General features: G+C 44.2%; 1 pseudogene; it reads right to left on the minus strand.

Moving 5' to 3' along the window:
* Positions 1 to 1,890: 1,890 nt before the first annotated feature.
* LOC143672545 (active breakpoint cluster region-related protein pseudogene) lies at positions 1,891 to 4,461 on the minus strand (annotated as a pseudogene).
* Between the last annotated feature and the right edge of the window lie 5,607 nt (positions 4,462 to 10,068).

The following is a 10,068-nucleotide window of genomic DNA, read 5'->3' on the forward strand; positions in this document are numbered from 1 at the left end:
TTCCAGGGAGCAGGACTCCTTGCTAAGCTAACAGGTAGCTGGGTGGTCAGTATTTCCCTCTTCTTAGGCAACTTTTTCCTTCGATGTACACAAAATGTGTACCATTCTGCCCAAAATATGGGCATCAAATGTGACACGAATCAGAAAGGGCCCTGACTCTTCCCAAGCAAGCACTACAGTTTTAGGGCTGGCAACCTCTTCAAGACATGGCCCTGAGTACAAGATGTGGCAGCTATATTCCCTAATCCTCAGGGTCTAGAACCTACCTTCTTCTAGTAGGAGATCCAGGGACTCTGCCATCCCAGGCTAACAGCCACAGATGGGCAGTCACTGCTCAGATAGAAAACTGGCCTTGCAGGGGACATTGCTCACTCCTTTCCACTGCCAGGCATTGAGTTTCGAATTTGGGATTAAACCTGCTGATCCCCTACTCTAGAGGAGAATGTCAGCAGGGACCCCCAGCAAAACCCATTCCCAAAGGAGGCAGGTGCCTCTGCTTCCTCATCTTTCCCTAGCTCTGGAGTTTCCCAGAGTTCATCCAGAAGGCTGCATCTAGGAGCTGGGGTGGATGGAAGCAGCACTAGTACAGCTGACCACTGCTAGATTGTGCCTTCCTTTCCAGTTTCTGAAGCTCACATGGCAGGGAGCGCTGCCCTGCAGCAGTGCTTGGCTGTAGAGAAAGTGTGTAATATCTAAGGCAAAAGTACTGAGAGGTATGCAAGGGGCCAGGTGAAGGCCTTGCCTCCTAGATGGAGCCTGTTTCCAGATACCTGCTTCAAGCATATTACTGACCCTTCAGGGAATCTGGCTCTACTAGCAAAGCCACCATAACTTCTTACTAAGAAGAGCTGCTTCTCCTACAACTGAAGATGCCCAGTGCTACATGGCAGTCTTCTGACTTTTCAGCCTGTTGTGTTTCCACAGCAGACTGACTCTTCCAACTTCTGTTTCCCAGATTCTTTCCTGACTCTCTTGCTATCTTGATAGCAGGTCACTTGTAAGTCTTTACACTCAAAGGAGATAGAACACCAGGGAAAAAGGGAACTGAAAGCAGTAGAAGAAAAAAACAGTCAAAGATGTCTTACGGGTAGTAGGCAGGAGACAGACTGGATAAACCCCAGAAATGGAGAGTCTAAGATGGAAAATTCCAGAAATCATCTCTCCAGCTCTGTGCTAAGCTGAGGGTAGATGTGATTCTGTCTCCTTATCCAACATTTGCACAGGCCACCAGGCAAAGCAGTGTGCTTCCACGGGTGCAGAACAAGGAAAAGGTGGGAGCAGCAGCAGCAGTGTCATGCCTGCCACCACTGCCACCACATCCAGGGCCTCTTCAGGAGTTTCAAGGCGATGGAGCAAAAACTGAGGCTGTGCACACATGTAGGGAGGCTGGGAGGGAGGATTGGGTGGAGGAAAACCCAGGGAAGACTGCCAGGAGACTGCAGACTGGGCACAGGGCCAAGAGAGGCTAAGCTGGCGACAGTTACACACAGCAAAATGAAAGCCCTTGCACTGGACTCAGAAGGAAAGAAAGTGGTGGAGGAAATGAAAGAACAAAGCAGGATGTCTGTGCACCCAGACCGGGTTGGTCACTACCTTTTCTGCATGGCAAATATACATAAAACAGTTCCCGAATGGCATGGAGCATTAGACACAACTAGAGACACAGACGGCAGGAACCTGGGGGGTGGCAGCGAGGGCTGGGAGCTGGATGGGCTGGCTTAGTACAGGGTAGCACAAAAGATGCACATATTCCAGTTCTTGGAAATCTGCTTCCTTTGTCATATGGCCTCCTGGGTTTGGGAGTTCTCTTGCAGGCTTTCAAGTCTGTGTTGTGCCCCCTGACTGGAGAGGCTGGCTCTAGCCACCCTCCACAGCTGCCCCTGCCTCAGGCTACACATTGGTGGAGAAGTACAGTGTGTTCCACTTCAGCTCTGAAAAGGAAATGGGAGGGTGCTGCAGATAGTAGAGGAGGACCTGGACCTGTGCCATGACATCCTGGGACCAGATATCTGCAGCTGACGTGAGGTATGCTTTGCTCTCCACTTCTGAGGTTCTCAGTAATGTGGGGCCAAACACAGTAGCCAGATTATGAAGGGACATTTTGTTGATGGGTTCCTTTTCAGCAACCCTTTTCAAGTGATCCAGCAGGAAGAGGAAGGTGATGAGGTTGGGGTCAGGCAGGGAGCGGAGAAGGTTCATCATGCAGTTTTCCTTGGCAGCAGGGTCTGACAGGGCAACACCCTCGATAAAGGTGGGGTAAAGCTGGTCTGTGAGGAGGGGCTTGGGCAGCTCCCGAAGTAGAACTTGAGGGTGCCAGTGATGACATTGATGTCCATGTCACTCAGCATCAGCAGAATGTCCTTGTTGTTGGCATCAAAGATGGCCTTCAGTGCCTGGATGTCTGTGGCCACCCCTGATATCCAATAGATGCCAACCTCCTTGATGCCCCTCTTCTCCACCTCTTCCACACACTGCTGGACAATGTAGGGCACCTTGGAGCGCTCCCGCTTGGTCACCACACTGATCTTCACACCAAAGACACTGGTCTGCTTTTTGGATGGGGTCCTCTTGAGGTTCATATCTCGGCTGGTGAATTTCATGGAGAATTCCACTTTCATCCAATTCATCTCGATCACGTCTGTGTGCCAGTTCTTGGTTTCTACAGTTTGCGGGTCCAACTGGATCTGCCCTTTGCCCATGATCTTGTCCACGATCTCGTTGTTGTCCTTGTTGACCTTGGTCTTGTCGTAGCACTTCTTGTAGCACAGGATCCTCAGGGACTGAGAGCAGTCCAGCTCGATCTCAAACTCCTCATCCCATTTTGGCTCTGTAGTGTCCCGGAACACCCTGGTTTTGGCTTTGCTGACAAAATAGAATCCACCTCCAGGGTACAATAGAGGTTGGCTGACTGCTTAAACCCCTTGGCAGAGTGGACAATGACATGTAGGAAGCCATAGAGGCCTGGAGACTCATCGTCGTCTTTATTGCTGGTGACAGGAACATTGTGTACAGTCCTAAATTTGAAGCAGGATCCCATGACCACCTGGAGCTCCACAGAGCTCAAGACAAAGGCCTGGAGATCTTTCTTCTGCAGTTTCTGGATTGCTTCTCTCCACTCTGACCTCCCATAGTCGGAAGACAGTAGGAAAATGTAGCTCTTTCCATTCCAATTGTGGATTCAAAATGGTATCATGGGGGAATTGAACAGCAGCAAGAACTCATTCTCAAACATCTTCTTTTTCAGGCACTCGATGGCCCTGCTCTGCCCTTTGTTGGCTTTCTCCTTCTGGATTTCACTCTTGAGGTCAGAGATCTTTATTTTCATGTCCTCCAGCTCGTGGTCTGGGAAGGGGTTCACCTGAGGGCTGGCCTCAGACTCCTCAGGAGAGGGAAACACAATGTCAGCCAGGGGGATGTACCATTTGCCATCATATTGCTGGTGCTTCCCCACTGATGTCTTCTTCAGCTTGGTGCACAGTAGGACATCTGTAAAGAGGAAGACATGCCGCAGCTTCCACGAGCTCTCCGACACCTCCACCAGGAAGCCATCCTTCACCAGCTGCCGGGTCTCGCCCTTGGGGGCGGTGACTGCGACCCAACAGGGGTCAGTGTCCTTGTTGATGCTGTACAGGAAGTTCTGGGAGATGCAGAGGGCATCCTGGAGCAGTGGGTAGTCTGGGTGGTCCACAGGCTTGTGCTTTAGCAGGTCATGTAGGACCAGGGTGCTCCAAGTGACTCAGTCTATGGGCTTGTAGAGCAGAGCTTCCATGGTGACTGATGTGTGGCTGTCCTTGGAGTCTTTGGGACCTTTCACCTTGAGCTCCTCTGAGATCTTCTGGAAATGGTTGTTAGACTGGCTGCACTTCTCAGCTGTCTCCAGAGTGACTTTATAGTTATCCACAAATGCTTTGTATATGCCAAGCTGGCTGGCCAGCTTCTGGAAAAGGTGACCCATAGTGACCTGGCTGTCCCACTGCTGCACCTTGGGGCAGAGGTTGTCATAAAACTCCTTGTGGATCTTGTAAATGCCCTGGATCTTGTAGAAGATGGTTTCGATCTGCTGGATGGTGAGCACAGGCTGGGAGGTAGTGGCTGTGGCCTTCAGAGATTTCATGGGCAGCAACAGGGCTTCCATCTGGTTGATGTAGATCTCTTTGCTGGCCAAGAACCCCGATAGGACAAGCTTCCACATTTCCAGGCCTTTCCCTGCTTCCACCCCAGGTGCCAGCCCCTCAGGGGGGTGGGGGAGATGCTATGCCCACCGCCCTGGCTGCAGGCGCTAAGCTGGGGTGACATGGTGGATGACTCGTCGATGTACAGCATGGTCTCCAAGCCCTCTGGGGGCCCCTTCTGCTCCTCATTCCCCTCCCCATCGAAGTCGTCAGCTCCGTAGCTGAAGTTGTGGTAGAGGGTGTTGATCCAGGAGAGGCGCAGCAGGCCCTGGTGGCTGAGTGGCTCCATGCCCATGGCCCAGGTGGCGGCGTGGTCAGATGGGAAACCCGACCCTCTTCGCACAACAAAGGAGGAAGGGTGCGGGTGGTGCACGGGCAGGTGGGCGGAGAGCCTGGAGGGGAGGCCGGCCCCAGAGGTGAAGTTCCCGAGCACAGGGCAGAGGAAGGGGAGACAAGGAAACAGGTAGCAGGGAGGAGCAAGCGGCCAGGAGAGCAGGGGAGAGCCAGTGAGGGGAGACGAGCACCCCCAGGCACACTTCCGGCCACTGCAGGCGCAGCCAGCCCCATGGCAGATCCGGGAGCCATGGCCCCTCAGCCCACTGGCTGACTAGCAACTTCCCAGGGGCTGCACTGCACTCCTCCACTGGTCCATTTTGATCAAGTAGATGGTCAGAGGTGATAACTGTGAGGGATGGTCTTAGCTTCCCAAAGGAAAGCTCTGTAAAAATATGAATTAGGCAGTTTTGTGTTCCACAAGTATGTCAAACATTATTTTTTCACCCTGGTAGAAGAGAAGGAGCCATATATTAAGGGCAAGAATGACAAAAATTACATACAGCAGCCGAGAGCTGAGTTGACTGCAATTGCCACTACAGTGTGTAGGATCCTGCCAGCATGAGAAAATAGATCAACATAAACACAGAGAATAAGAGTTTCTGACCATCTGTGTCCTGTGTCAGGCTGAACAGAACAAGTTTGTCACATTGTTCGTTTAATACATGAATCCAATTTGGCATTTGATAATTGATTTATCTGTCAAAAACACAGACATTGCAATGGAGTAGATAAACTTTAATCAAGAAACAATATTTTTCATCATTATCTGTTTCCTGTAAGATCAATGGAAACTCTGAGCAGATAAACTCCTGACATAAATTGAGTCAGAAGTCAGTGCCAGAAATCTGCTCATAAAAACTTCCATCTAATATTTTTCTTCACTTAATTGTGCTTATTTTCAGAAAAATATAACTACAAACACCCACTAAGATGGTAAGCTGTTAAAAATTCCAGCTTCTGTAGCCATCACCTCCTCACATTGCTGTGAACCCCAAGATCCCCAGTCAATGAAAACATGTGAACCCATCTTAAGGTTAACTTCAAGTTCCTGCCTTGGTATAGTTGGGGAAGTTCCCTTCCAAGAGCTTGTGCATTAAGCCCACAAACCTGACCTGACATCATCTTTGCTCATTGTAATAGTAAAATCTTCATCTCTGGGAAGGATCTAGACACATTTTCTGAATGCAAGATGGATGTATAAATATGTCTAGCTTGACTAGGGACTCTACACTGAAAACCAATTCTTCTGAAATCCCCTTGAGTTCTTGGGAAATCCTCTTACCCATCTGGGACCAGCTACCTGCACATGCATACCCTTACCCCTTATGAAAGAAAGCCTCTCACCTCCACTTGGAGAAGAAGGTGCTTTTCTGACATGAGTTCAATGTTCCCCATTATTTGGCCAAAGAATAAAGTGCTTTGTTTACTGAACATGGTTTCTTTCTATTGGTGGGAGGTTCATGGGATATGAGACTTGTTTAAGATCCTGCCCAAGAATGGTTTGTCATGCTGTACATGTACAGTAATGCACTAACACTCAGGAACAGTTTTATGAATATTAACATGCAAGACACCTTTCCAGCCATCATAAATGGCTGTATTCTGTCCCATCACTACCACGTTATTTTCTGCCATAAAAATAGGAATAAATAAAAGATTATATTAGTTTGTAAGGTGCTGGAATGCAACATAAAAGAAATGGAATGACATTTTAAAATGAGAATTTATTAAGATGCAACTTTGCAGTTCTAAAGCTATGAAGATGTACAAATTAAGACATCCAGAGAAAGAAACTCTGGTTCAAGAGGACTCATGATGTGTGAAATTTCTCTCTTAGCTGGAAAGGCACATGACAATATCTGCTAGCTCTCTCTCTGGGCTTGTTCAATGGCTTTCTGGGGGCATTTTTTATGAACTTCCAAAAGTCTCTGACTGCATGGGCTCTGTTGGCTCTAAAGCTTTCTCCAAAAGGGTTTCCTCTTAAAGGGTTGTAGTAAGCAACCCCACCTTGAATGAGTAGAGACACATCTCTATGGGAAACCATCTAATCAAAAGTTACCACCCCCATTGAGGTTGGTTACATCTTCATGTAAACAATAAGAAGATCCCACCCAACAATTGAATGAGGATTAGAGAACTTGGCTTGTCTGGGGCACACAAAACGTTCAAACCAATACATTCCACCCTATGGACTCCAAAAATATATGTTCTATCTAAATGCAAAGAACATTCATTCCATCACAATATCACAGAATTTTAAACTATTTTACTAAAACTACAAAAACAATACACAATCAAAAGAACACAAAATCTCATCAAAGTCAGTTACAGGCAAGGTCTCTCCTACAGCAAAACTCTCTTCTGGCTCTGGACTTGAAATCTCAGAAAAAATTATATGCTGTCAATATACAAAGAAGGAGCAGTCTTAGAATACGTATTCTTTTTCCATAGGGTGAAACTGGAAGGAACACAGGGGGCACAGGAATCCCCAAAATAAACTGCAGAGAAAAATACATTAGATTTCAAAGTCTGAGAGTTATTTATCCTTGGAGCTTCAGAAAGCAGCAGTCCCACCTTTCCAAAGGCATATTCAGTGGCCCAGCTCTCTTCCAATGCAACATTGGAGAACACTGTGGAGACCACATTTTACTTGGCTGCACCCTCTCAAAACATCGGGTCAGCACCTGAACTCTCTATCATCCCCAGGGCTCACACTCAACCCCTCCAGAGCAATGGGGTAGCAGCCAGGCTCTTTCCAATCACTAAGGAATGTGCTCCACCCTATCCAAGGACTGGTACACAAATCTTCCTGAACACCTAAGAGGAAGACCCACCCTCTGCCTTTGGGTCAAATTCACCCTCTCCAAATGCATGAGTGAGTTTGCTCTCCTCCCAGTTTCTTGACTTCAGACCTTAACTTTATGGTTTTGCATCTTAAGTAATTTTTCATTCAATGTGTCCCTTTTCTGTACCTTTTAGTATATACTGGCAGTGGTTCCATTTATTCAGATCCCACAGCACTCTTCTTGATTTCTATGCAGTGTGCTGAGATCATGTCCATTAGACAAAAGGACTTTCCACAAATTCATCCTTGATAAATCCATCTCTGATCCTGTTTTTTTCTGAAGTAGCTGACTGGTTAAATCTCGCTTTCTGGAACCCCACAATTTCCACTTCATCAATTTCTGGTGTATTTGTACTCAACCTTCAGTATTCAGTTTATCTCTTTCTGTTGCATTTTACTATTAGCTGCAATGAAAATCCAGGTGGCCTTTTCCACATTTAGTTTAGGATTTCCTCAGCAAAGTATCTTGGTTTGTTGCCTTTAAATTCTACCTTACATCTAGCAGCAGTACTCAATTTGGCCAAATTATTTGTCATTTTTAAACAGCTGGCAATGACACATTCCTCATTTCTCTGTAAAGCTTTGTCAGAGATATCTTTAGAGTCCACATTTCTACCAACAGTATCTTCAAAGCACTGTAGGGTTTTAATATTGAGCTTCTCAGGATTTTCAAAAATTTTCTCCTTAATTTTCTCCTAAGTAATTTAAAAAGTGATTCCAACATGTTTGGTATTTGCAATCCACAGTAACACCCCACTGCTCCAGTGCCAAAATCTATTAGTTTGTAAGATGCTGGAATAAAGTATACCAGAAATGGGATGGTTTATAGAAATTAAAATTTAGTAAATAGTGATTTTATAGTTTTTAGCCTATGAATATGTCCAAATTAAGGCAAGACTATAAAATTGTTCAAACTAAGGCATCTAGGGAAAGATAACTTGGTTCAAGAAGACTGTTTGAGTTTTCTCTCTCAGGTGGAAAGGCACATAGTGATATCTGCTACCTTTCTCTCCAGGGTTCCCTGGTTGTGTTTTCTTAACACATTTCCAAAGGTCTTTGGCTGTGTGAGCTCTGTTGGCTCTGTTGGCTCTAAAGCTTCCTCAAAAATGGTTCCCTCTTAAAGGGTTCCAGTTACCAACCTCACCTTGAATGGGTAGAGACACATCTCCATGGGAAAAATCTATTCAGAAATTACCACCCACAACTGAGTGTTCAGATCTCCATGGAAGCAGTAAAAAAATCTCCCACCCAGCAACACTAAATGAGAATTAAATAACATGGCTTTACAGGATCCACAACAGATTCAAACTGGCACAAGAATTTATAAGGAGGAGCAGAGGTGTGAATTTATTGGTGTCTATTCCCCTGTGGTTTCTCTTTAATCAGTCAGGCTAATGAGACTAAGTTAGAAATTCTATTATCCTAATTATTTTTACATTGTTCAGGGTGAATATAAAACACCACAGGATTTCTGTTAGATTTAGGATGATATAGCCATTCTAATTTCAGTATCCACTGAACTGAGGAGATTTTGGGATTATAATAAGATACACCCTGGAAGTTAGATGTGATAGTTTATGCTACATTCAAATACAATTGTATAAAATTTTCATAAATTCTGTATTGAACACCTCTGGAAGAAGAATATCTTGAAAAGGATAAAGTGCACAGCTTAATTCAATACAATATTCCCCAGATTTGTTTGAAACTTTAAAATTCACTGTCTGGAGAATTACTGTCATATTTACATTACAGTGACCTTTTACAAATCAAAACTTAATTGTAGGAATATTGGGAAATATACCCTTGATCTATTCTGAAAGCATATATCTTCATTTTAAAATTAATGTTTATTTAAAACCACTCTATACCTAACAAGGAAATACCCTTGTTTCCCAGATAATTTTCACATGAGAAAAAAATCACCGTATTTGACATAGTATAATTTTTAAAATAGATATTCTGTACTCTTCTTCATTGACGACTCTTCTTTTGCTGTTTTGATTATTCTTTTGTTGTTCAGTACCTTAGTTCTACTGAACAAATAATTTTTCATATGCAATGTGGAAAAAATAATAAAGGTCAAAGAAGAATTAAAGAATATCATTCTTTCCTAGACTGAAGTTGGTATACTAAAGATAAAAATTATCATTTGTCACACACTATCCCATCATTGACAAAAGACAAAAAATGATAAATGAAAAAACAAAACAAACTAGTATTTTTGTCTTGAAATGCATTCATGTTATAAAATTATGAGAGAAAATAAGTGCATTATATGAGATTAAAATGAAATATATTTTCCACTCAAAAGACTAGAAAATAAACTAATTAATTATATTAGGAAAAAGTTAGAATGCCAAAGATCCCTTGCAAAAGAACATAGAAAAATATTAGATTTGATAAATTCAAAAGCTTATCATTTTAAAAGTGCTGTTAAAACTGAAGAACACAGATAAGATCAATAGGAATTAGGTATGATTAAACCAGAAAGGACTTTAATTTAAAGAATATTTAAAGAATACTAAAAATAGTTCAATGGCATAATGACGGAAAAGTGGTATCCACCCCCAATCACTAGATGCACATTTAGATTAGTCTAAACCAATTATGGTAAGCCTATCCCCTATCCAGTGATTATTTAATGGGTATGCATGTGACAGTTCTAACCAGTAAGACAAGAAAGAAAACTGCTGGAGGTCTTCTTTTTTTCCT

Source organism: Tamandua tetradactyla, chromosome Y (assembly GCF_023851605.1).
Source record: "Tamandua tetradactyla isolate mTamTet1 chromosome Y, mTamTet1.pri, whole genome shotgun sequence".
Classification (NCBI taxonomy): domain Eukaryota; kingdom Metazoa; phylum Chordata; class Mammalia; order Pilosa; family Myrmecophagidae; genus Tamandua; species Tamandua tetradactyla.